Genomic DNA, 7,066 nt, shown 5'->3' with positions numbered 1-7,066 from the left:
AGTGAGCACTTTCTGTGCTAACCAGCCAAGCCACCAGTCAAGGTCTAGCAAGTCTAGACGGTAGACCTTGCCACCAGTCAGTCTCTCAGTCACTCAGGTTTCGTGTGTCCAGCCCGTTGGTGTCTTATCTTGTCTTGTTGTCTTGTAGACTGCACTAGTGCACAAGGCTTTGCAGTGCTTACGCCTTGCATTGCTACTGGCTATTTCAACAAGGGAAAAGTTGAAGGCATTACTTATCTCTTTTATTAACTGCTATATTAGCCAAACTACACAAGCTATTTAAAAAATATATATAATTCAAAAGATTTAACTCTATAGCTACAACTTTGTCGCTTTGGTGACGCCTCTGCCCTAAAAGTAAAATAAAAAGGGGAAAAAGTAAAAAAATCATCAAAGAGTAACTTTTCAAGTCATGATTTAAAACTCATATAAGCATTTTAACTTTATTTAACTGTGAAAAATATAAAGAAGCAATTATCAAAGTTTTGAATGATAACGTTAGCGTTCATAACTGATCTTTTCACTTATGTCAAGTTTCAAAAGTTTGTCACATTCCTAGTAGGTTTGATCACAAAATGTTTGATAAGCACGCATTAAAGATTCCCACTACTCCGAGCTCGGTTTGCGTTTCTATCCTACACCAAGATGGCGGCGATGTAATACTTGTTAAATGGTTGTGTCCGATCTATTCTTCTTATGTGATAGTTGCTTTGAACAGTATAGCCAGCTTTTTTCTTTATTTTTTACCTTTGCTCATTTTATCTGTAGGTAGTAAAGTTCAGATATGACATCATTATGATTTTGTACTGAGATACATTTGAGTGTACAATCATTTTTGAGGAATGTTCTTTTTCAATAAAAGTTGACGTAAATGTTTATTTCTATACCGTTTCTAGACTGCATTGCAGTTAGTATTAGCGATAAAATCTACATTTAAACCAGTGCCTTCGAGAATTATAGGATGGAACGAATAACTTCCAACTTTTCCGAAGGTTCCATTCTATGAACAAACTTGGCCGTGCATTAAACTTTCGACTCATTACAAGTCTCGGGAAAAGCGAAGGCTGCAATAACTAAGGGGACCTCTGTCGGCAGAAAGCAGTTGCAATTTGTTTAATGTACATCCGTTTCTTGGGGACCGCTTCTTGGGCAGAATATCGAATGATCATTACAGGGAAATCTTCTGGCTGCTAGTTTTAGACATTTTTACAATATCGTTATCATCATAATGATTATTATTCTTGAACACTCGTACGTACTCACGAAAGAAAAAAAACCGGCCATTAGCTTACTACGTAAGCTTCTAACGAACTGACGTCCATATGGGAGTAACACGTATAGTAACGTACAGATAAAATGCAACAGTCATATAAAGGAAAATTAATAAATTAAATAAATACAAAAGGTTCAGAAACAGTTGGTGCGAAAAGTAAAACAAAGTTAAGGTCTTGTTTAAAATCTGGTATCATAGCCATGTTAGACTTGTGAACATTCACAGAACTGTCTAGAAACCTTTTCCGTAATTTCTCATCATAGGGATTTGCATGACATCTACAACTTTGGCGCTAGACATCATGGTACCTCAGCACAGTGCAGATGCTGAAACTGCGTTAAACACGTAGAACGCACTCGAAAAAAAAGAAAAAAAAGTGAAAGATTGCCAGGGAGGATAACTCTCGGCTATGGTGTACTAGATCGAAATGGCTTTTGTTAGTTAAAAGGAATAAAAGGACAGCAAAATTTAATGTCTAGAAAATACATATCCCATAACCTTACACGTATCTATACAGGATGACAGTAGATTTAACATCATTGGTGCAACAGTACCTCTGTTGATACTGAAATGCTTGTGACCAATTCCAAGTTTTCTGACGGCGCTAGTTGTCGAAGCGGTAAAAAATTGGAAACCTTAAATTGGAAAGGAACTACAGCAATCGTCAATTATTCAGAAATATTATTTCTTCTTACCTATAAATAGTGAGTCATGCAGAATGACCATGGTACAAGTAAGCTAAAAAATAATGTTTTCAAGGGGAAAATTTTCGTCCGAATCAAAGATTTGATTAACAGAGATTAATGAAACACAGATTCCGTTGTTAACTTTGATTCTCTTAGATTGAAATACTGAGCATTGAATCTATTACAGGGCTTCTAGAACACAAGTTTCCGATAAGTATTTAATTCACTTATTTATACAAAGTAGTCGGGACTCATTAGGAATGACTTGAGCTTTACTGTATAGCAAAACATATCTCCTCTCAATGCTGTAAAAGTAAGGTTCTAATGTCAAAATTCAGATGTAAGGATTTTCTGATTCTCTTGGTACAGCATCTCTCTCTCTCTCTCTCTCTCTCTCTCTCTCTCTCTCTTCTCTCGTCTCTCTCTCTATCTCTCTCTCTCTCTCTCTCTCTCTCTCTCTCTCTCTCTCTCTCTCTCTCTCTCTCGATATCTCACGTGTCAAACATATGTAAAGTTTTTTAGGATCATATATTTTATTTCAAATATGTTTGTTTTAACTTTTATTCAACAGAAAAGACGTGCTTCCAGAAATTTATTATAGAAAACCATTTATGAAGAAAAGTTTGGAAGAACTATACTATTATACTAAAACAAGATTAGTGAGTAAAACACATATGTCAAACCATAAGTAAATATTAGATATTATCTAAAAGTCTCATTCATCTAATTGAAATAAAAATTAGATTCGTATTACGAATGATGGAAAATACAAAGCTAACGTTCTAAAGTTTGCTCTAGGCAGAAATGTTTGCAGACTGGTCTTATAACTTTGGTCCATACGATTACTCGTATTTAAAATGATAATGAACAAAAACAACAACAGCCAACAGAAAATAATCAATAATAATAATCATAATAATAATAATAATAATAATAAATATAATTTAATTAATCATAATAATAATAATAATAAAATAATAATAATAATAATAATAATAATAATAATAATAATATGTGGCGCCGTGGCAGAGTGGGTTAGGTCGTCAATCGACAGGTTAAGCAACATTGGGGCTGGTCAGTTGTTGGATGGGTGACCGCTCTCCTCGGTGTTGATTCCTTGGGAAAGGATGTTTACCATAATTTCCTCAGTCTACTCAGCTGTAAATGAGTACCTATCCCTGATGGGGTAGGGTCCAGCTATGGGTTAAATAGCAAAACTCAGCAATGATGGAAAGAAATGAAGGAATAAACGACAACGACGTAAATGGAACCTCTGGCAACAGAGGAGCTTCGTCCGGCAGCCAGGTATTCAACCCAATTGAAGGGGAAAACGGTCAGGTACTTGAAGGTCGTCATCCAGCAACTGACCACCACAACGACAGTAACCAACAGCCTGAGATTGGAGTTACAGAAGCAAACCAAAGGAAGAAAAACTAGCTCTAGGACTCATGCAGAAGAGTGTGATCCTTGAAACGACACAAATAGTAAGAAAAGTGATGGACTCCTAAGGAGGCAGGATGCAACCCGGAACCCCACACTATAAATACCACCCAGTCGAATTGGAAGACTGTGATAGAGCAAAAAAAAAAAAATAATAAATAAATAAATAAAATAATGGTAATAATAATAAACAGGCTAAGAGGTTGCCAGACACGCTGACTTGGCCCCATGGCATCAACCGTACCCAAACAGAGAAAAAACCAAAATACGGGTCACCAAAGAAATACAAGAGCATCTTAGCATCTCCATCCTTGGCAGATGAAGGGGAAACAGTATTGGAAGCCAAGAGAACACGAACATTAAACCATCGTCTAATTACCTGCAGTTAGGAAGTTCTGAGATGGGAAAAAAAAAGTTTTCCTCCCTTGCAATTCCTTGATGGTCCTAATTGTGGAGGAAAACTTTAACTGTTCTCCTGATGGTGTAAAAGTTAAGCATCCACTAATTCTTCGCGAACAAAGTCCCCGGCTCTTTTCCTTATCATCGCCTCTAATTCTGGTTTGCTTTAAAGTTTGTACATTATCTATCTGGATTTTTTTTCTATAAGTTGTTACCGAAGCAATCTGTTTTTCTGTTTGGTATAGAGATATTGGAGTTATTCGTTGCCGTACGTCATTCAGTTATTTATAGAATGGAATATGCTAGTATCTAAATGTGCTAACTGATTTTCACCATCTTTAGTATTGCTTTAACGGCATCTATTCCCTTAGTGATAACGTCAATGAAAGACAAATGCTCAGGACTAACTTGAATAATTTTTAATTTCAAAATAAAAGCCTTTTTCAGTAAGTTTGGATTCACAAAGATAACACCCAAATATGTTTATAATATATGTTGAATATTGGAAACCAAACTGGATTGCTCTTTGAATTAGCCTGCAGATTCTCAAATAGTATTGTACTAAATATATAGTGGTTTCACTAAACGAGGGTAGGCTTCAGGGAAAAATGATAGTGGCCACCATCATAGTTGAACTTTTACCAAATCTTGAATACGCCCTAATATCGCACGTTCTCTCACTTCTTAGATGTAAGACCTCTCCTCTCTGATACCACTGTCATGTCTTCTATCCAGCACTTTCTGGGTCTTTGTTACCTCCTTTCCTCGAACACTCCTATCTTTATATTATTTTATTAATCGTCCTCCATCCTTTTTTCAGGATAGAATCTTTGAACACTGATTCATCATTTTATCGGTTGAAACGTTATCATTTCTTTTGTAATTCAGGTAAACAATTTCCTTTGTATTTCAGGAAACAATTCAGCTTGGCAGCTAAAATTTTAATTTGATTCACCTTAAAAACTTCAGCTTAAAAATCCTTTATGACCAGAAAGGAAACCTAGCAAAACAATCTCCTCATGAATCTCCTTATACATTCTAACCTTGGTTTTCATAGTCATTAAAATCATCTTCAAGTTCTTCCTCATACGCCTTACCTTCCTTGTTTCTCCTATTTAATGATTTAACATTTCTCCCATTCTACCATTTAGTTCTACTATATAATTTAACATCTCGCTGAGTCTTAATTTTTTTATTTTATTATTTCACAATAAACAGTTGATTCATGACCACATTCTTTGTCTAAATCTGCGCCGGTCTTCCCCTATAAATCTGTCTTTCATCTGCCTTGCTTTCTGAATTATAAGCTTTCCAAGCACCTTCTCTGGTATACTATGCTGTGTTATGCTTCTATAACGCATAATTTTGCAATTCGCGCTCCAATGTAAAATAAGGATTTTTCTTCTCGCCCATTTCTTTGGGATATTTCACACATTAATAACCTATAACTTGCACGCTATAGTCAATGACTGATTCCCATATTCACAGGGTACCGTAGCTTCTCACTTCTAATCCAGTCAATTCCTGGTGGCTTTCCCTTCTTTAACTTTTTAATTACCTTCATTGGATCCTCAGCCATTTCATCTATAAATCCCACTAACCTTTCTACTACTTTTATTCTATTATTCACATTCAATAAATCATACTAAATTCTCTGTCTACAGACTTTAAGAGCCACTTCTGAGGTCAGAGTTTTAAACGTGTACCCTTCATTTTGAGTTTAATTTGCTCATTATCCCACCCCTCTTCTGTTTTATATTTACAGACAAACTTCCCCAGCATCAACTTTATTCCTTTCTTTTTGTTTTTCTTTGCTGACTTAATGACTCTAACTACCCTCTTGCTTGCATGGCTCTACACAGTTTCACTTTCATATTATTACATCTAATTAATGTCTTTTCTTACTCTCTCATTAAACTTCTCGTTTATTTTACTTCTCTTCATAAGACTTATATAACCGCAATTCCATTTATCTTTCTGTGTGCCAGTTTAACATTTATTAAGTGATTAAGCAAAAACCCCCTTTTACATCTTCCCATCAGAGCGAGTCCTAGATTCAGACTGTCCCAAAACCACTATAATTCTTATTTCTTATTCCAATTCAGGCTTTCAAGATTGTTCTTCCTACCGCATTCTATGCCATCTATTTCACTCCGAGATTAATAGATTTAAGTTTATTCACACACCCCTACTCATACTGATAGGGCGAACATAACTCCGTTATCTTACTGCACTTTTCATCTACAACTCATGCTATTACTCTTTATGTTTCTTGTCCTTTCTTCTGTATCAGTAATTGTAATAACCTCCACCATACTGTCGTTAAAAAATAAACTATGTTACATTCCAACTCATGTAACATCGTTGCATTTTCAAAACCCCAAGACTTAGAGCTTTTTCATTAAAAAAGTACCGGGTGCAAATGCCATAGGCCCATATCCAGTCTTTCTCTCACTTTACACACACACACACACACACACACACACACACACACACACACACACACACACACATATATATATATATATACACATGCATAAATATATATATATACTTATATACATACATAATTATTGAATGTATATGACGGTGTGCACGTATGCATGTATTAAAATGTCTGTCAGTTTTACACATGATATTTTTTCTATTCTTTCTAATATTAAGTCACGAATAACAAGTTAAATGCCGAAGTCACATAAGCTTGAGACACTTACACCCAAAGGGAATAATACATGATAATTCCATTTACCCTATAACGTTTGAGACTTGTTTGATAGCGATATTAGCCTTTCAGCGATCTTGATAGCTAAATGAATAATGTCATTGCCACCCACGTATCAGTGCAATAAGCCATCAATTGAATAACGCATGCGAATCCTGGTCAAAGTACGTGCGCTCACCATAAATACTAACCTTTTTCTAAGTTATTCTTATGTTGAAGTGTAATTTATTAATGGGTTTTTGACGGATTTTTATTTCATATATATATATATATATATATATATATATATATATATATATATATATATATATAATATATATATATATATATATATATATATATGTGTGTGTGTGTGTGTGTGTGTGTGTGTGTGTGTGTGTGTATTGGGTTAAGTTTCAACTCAGGACACAATGCCTTTTCCCTTCGCCTTCGAGACTTTATATATATATATATATATATATATATATATATATATATATATATATATATATATATATATATATATATATATATAGTTTTACGTACATGTATTGTCTCCTATTATTA

Source organism: Macrobrachium nipponense, chromosome 6, assembly GCF_015104395.2.
Source record: "Macrobrachium nipponense isolate FS-2020 chromosome 6, ASM1510439v2, whole genome shotgun sequence".
NCBI classification, from domain to species: Eukaryota; Metazoa; Arthropoda; class Malacostraca; order Decapoda; family Palaemonidae; genus Macrobrachium; species Macrobrachium nipponense.
The sequence above is the reverse complement of the archived record's forward strand: the minus strand, read 5'-3'. Positions refer to the sequence as shown.